Source organism: Chamaea fasciata, unplaced genomic scaffold, assembly GCF_029207755.1.
Source record: "Chamaea fasciata isolate MVZ Bird 193981 ecotype frontalis unplaced genomic scaffold, bChaFas1.0.hap1 SCAF_20, whole genome shotgun sequence".
In the NCBI taxonomy this organism is placed as follows: domain Eukaryota; kingdom Metazoa; phylum Chordata; class Aves; order Passeriformes; family Sylviidae; genus Chamaea; species Chamaea fasciata.
Window position 1 is genome coordinate 1,236,473 of NW_027094105.1, and position 4,189 is coordinate 1,240,661.

Below are 4,189 nucleotides of genomic sequence, written 5' to 3' on the forward strand. Positions count from 1 at the left end.
CATTTTCTATCTTGCTAGTCGGAACTCACGACTCATGAGACTGTATTAGAGATAAGAATTAATAAACATCTAAGTCCGAACGTGAACTTTGTCTCTCATGCTATTAATCCCAGCCCTGGCAGAAAAAGAAGCCAGAACTCTCACACAAAAGCATCCAAATTTCCCTTGCTTCAGGTACTCAAGTGTAGAACTTAGGTCCTCCTATGGGAGGATCCTTGTACTTGGGGTTTTCAGCACCCCCAGTCTGAAAAATCCATTAGGAACTCAATATCTCAGTGGGCCTTGCCCTGATTTCTGCCTTGGCATCTCCTGATGGTTCACAGGAATGGGATGGAGGAGGAGAAGGGTGGGGAGGTGCTTGGAAATCACCCCCAGGGTCTATTCTTTGTCTTTACTCTAGATCTCCAGTGAATTGTATCAAAGCCATTTTGACATTAGAAAATGTCCAATATCAGTAAAGTTCACAAATAGCCGCACTTTTCTTTATCAGCTTTGACCAGTGGTGCCAAGGATTTACCCCAAAAAGCTGCTGGGGTGACCAAAAACACCAGTGTGGTGTTCCTCCTCTGTCCCCCAGGAAACTGCCACTGGCACCATGGCTGGGCTGGTGTTTGTTCCCTTCTCAGCTGCTGGTTTTACAGATTCTGAACTATAAATACATACATACATTTGTTCATTTGTTTGTACTTATATTTTCATATTTTGTATATGTATATAAATATATATTATGTATAAAAGAAGATAAGGGAGCAGCTGAGCAGTGACATTGATGGCCAAGAAGTGGGATGGGATGGGATGGGATGGGATGGGATGGGATGGGATGGGATGGGATGGGATGGGATGGGATGGGATGGGATGGGACGGGCCAGAAACTCCTGGTAAGGAATGGATGAAAAGCAGAAAAATCCCAGAAATGGTGGGAAAGGCAGGAAATGGGATGGGTAGAACTGAGCCAAGCAGAAAAAACAAAGGTGGGCAGAGCTGAGCCTGCCCTAAACCCCTTTAGGAGGAGCTCCACTCTGGCCTGAATGATCTAAAGGGTCTTTTCCAGCTGAGCCTTTGAGACTCTACAAAACCCCTGGAGTCACTTGACATAATCTGTTGGAACAAGAGACATTCCAGGAATAGTTTTCCAAAAGAAAAACACTGAGTGAATGCAACTTTTCCTTAACTCAGTGATGCAGCCGGGGGAGAATTTTCAGAGTAGCCCCAGGGGAAGCATCATTAACATCAGGCTGGTTTGTTGCCACACAAAGTTTTTCCTGGTTCTATTTCTGTTCTTTACTCCAAGTGAAATCCATTCCTGAGGGGGGAGGAAAGGCAATATCATGTTTATTTTATGCAAAAAGCAATCTTTTTTTACTTCACAAAAACAGCCCACTGGAACAGGACGGGGTCATTTCTGACAGTTTTTCTTGGTGCTGTTTAACATTTGATCCAGTGCCTTCATGGGGCAGAGATGTGCAGGACTGAGGGACACAGTGAGGCGGATTTTACCCTGTGGCCCTGATCCTGGTGTCAGTTCCTGCCACAGAGTTCATATCCAGAGTGAAAAGCCATCATTTTTCAGGGATGAGCCACCTCCCCAGGAGGACACGGGAATCCCCAGCCCTGTTTTCTCTCTCCAAGCCCCTCTATTTTTTGAGAACTCACACATCATTACCCAGCAGCTCTCTGAAGAGGAAACCTGCTTTTTATACAGTCAGCTGAATATTTTTACACAAATTTAAGGGCTTCTCTGCCCTTCTGGTCCAACAAGGACTTGTGCAGAGTTTCGTGTGGGTGAAAATAACCTGGAGGTGGGGGAATGGGCTCTTTGGCTCTATTTCCACCAGCAAGAGCTCCTCATCCCAGGAGAGCTGTGCCCAAACTCTGCGTCCTCTATTCTCCCCCCTCTCCTCGAACAGATTTTCTTCTCACCAGTCTCAAAGGGCTCCTGGTAATTTTTAGAGGACACTTTTCCCCAGGCTTCTCTGAAGGGGAAGCAGGCCACTCCTGAAATAGAGGTGACCTGGGTGGGAAATTAGTGTGGGGCTCCTGGTGCTCCCAGAGTAGGAGACAAGGGCTGGAATTTGTCCAGGACTGATCCCCAGGGATCTCTGCCAGGATCAGAAATGCACTGGCCAGTTGTGAGGACTCCTGGATAAAAATGCCAAGAGCAGGAAAATCCAGAGTGACCCTTTACTGCAATTACCTTGTAGTGTCCTTGCAGAGCAGCCACAGGTTTTCCTGCTAATTCCTCAGGAGGGCACCTGGCCCAGGAAAGCAGGAGAAAGAGAAAACCCAAGAGTGTCACATCCCTAGCACGGAGAATCCCAGAGTCCAATAATCCCAGAATTGCAGAATCCCAGACTGGTTTGGGTTGGAGGGGCCCTTAAAGTTCATCCAGTGCCACCCCTGCCATGGGCAGGGCCACCTCCCACTGTCCCAGACTTCTCCAAGCCCCATCCAACCTGGCCTTTGGACACTGCCAGGGATCCAGGGGCAGCCACAGCTGCTCTGGGCACCCTGAGGGCCTCCCCACCCTCCCAGGGAATAATTCCTGCCCAATATCCCACCTAAACCTATGTTCTGCACCTGTCAGGTGCAGCCCTGTCCTGAAATCCTGAGCAGCATGGAGATGTTTCCTATCACTTCTGGGGGCCCAAGAAGGGTGGATGCCAGCAGGAATTCTGCCAGTGTGGGAGAAGCCTGGTAGGGAAGTGAGAGGAAGGAAGGTGTAACAGTGTGAGGCCTCCAGGGTCAGGACAAGCTGAATAAAGTGAATATTTTTTTTATTTCAACTTCCGAGTCAGGATGTCCCTGATTTACTTTGGCCAGAAACAGGGTGAATGGAAAAAGATTCACTCTGACCTTGATCTTCTCTTCTCTTCTCTTCTCTTCTCTTCTCTTCTCTTCTCTTCTCTTCTCTTTTTTCTTTTTCTTGTTTCCTAAGCCTTTCCTAAGGTCGTTGGCCATTCTGGGCAGGAACAGCTCTGGAAAAGGAACTGTCTGGTTTTGCTTTGACTTGAGTCTGTCAGGGGATTTTCCATCCTTCCATGCAGTGAAAGGCTCAGCCCTGCTTTGGGAGTAGGGACTGGGAAGGAGCATTGAAAAGCAGCTCAGTACTTGCAGGTGGAAACCCCCTGTCCGGGTTATAAATTCCCAGGCCTGAATAAAGCAGCTGAGGCTGCCTGGCCTCCATCAAACCCCAAGGAGCTCCTCAGCGCCAGGTTTGCTGTTAATGAGGGTGCAGACACAGAGCTGCTCCTCAGCTGCTCAGAAAAGCTTCAGCCTGGGAACTCTGGGCTCTGGCGTCCTTCATCCCCTGCCCTGGTGCTGACAGGGCTTGGTGCCTCCTGTCAGCACCACGGGGTCCCTGGTGGGGACTGTCCCTCTGCCAGGCCCTGGGAAAGCTCTCCTGACCATGGAGCACCAGCAGCTGCTGACAGCTCAGCTGGGAGCAGTCCCTGCTGCTGGGAGATCCCCACAGCCCCGAGCTGAGATCCCTTCCCAGGCTGGGAGCAGCTCTGGCAGCTCCCCCTGGGATGTCCAGGGCTCCTGGTGTTCCCCAAAGGGCTGCAGGAGCCAGGCAAGGACACACTGAGCCCCCAAAGGGCTTTGTGCCATCTACCCCAAGTCACTGAAATTCGCTTTGTGGCTGAGCCCTCAAATGGCAAAAAAAAAAAAAAAAAAAAATTGACCAAGCAGGGAAATAAAACGTGGATTGAAATTCCCGCTGTGACCCAACCTTCCAGCACCTCTAAAAAACAGGGCTGGAGCCTGGCTCTGATCCCAAAGAGGGGTGTGAGGTCCTGATCACTCCAGGTTAGCTGGATCTAGAACTCCAAGTATTTTCTTTCTCCCTGCTCTCGAAATTGTAGTTGAGTTGAATTGTAATTACCCACTAGAAAAGTGGGTAATTAAACTACCAAGGGAAATTTTTTCTCCCTCCAGAGCAATATTCTTACCCCAAAACATTTTGCTGATAGTTTGCTATTTTCATACTCCAAAAAACAACTAAAATGGGAGGCCCAAACATGAGTGTTTGTCCTCATAATAAATCCTGAACTCAGCACTGGACAGGCTGCCCTGCCTTGCCTTCAAAACATTTCTTCCTCTGCAGGCTTGGTTACATTTCATGCCTGGCTGCAGCAGTGATGATGTGACTCTGTTTGTGCCCATCAGCACAGCTGGACTCGCACTCCTT

At 49.0% G+C, this 4,189-nt stretch overlaps 1 long non-coding RNA gene across 1 annotated transcript; it reads right to left on the bottom strand.

Annotated features, from left to right (window-relative positions):
- Positions 1 to 904: 904 nt before the first annotated feature.
- Positions 905 to 3,077, bottom strand: LOC136299693 (uncharacterized). Its single transcript, XR_010723552.1, has 3 exons — positions 2,854 to 3,077; positions 2,195 to 2,252; positions 905 to 1,303 (listed from the first exon to the last, which is right to left on the bottom strand). It is a non-coding gene; the product is annotated as an uncharacterized lncRNA (long non-coding RNA).
- Positions 3,078 to 4,189: the final 1,112 nt, after the last annotated feature.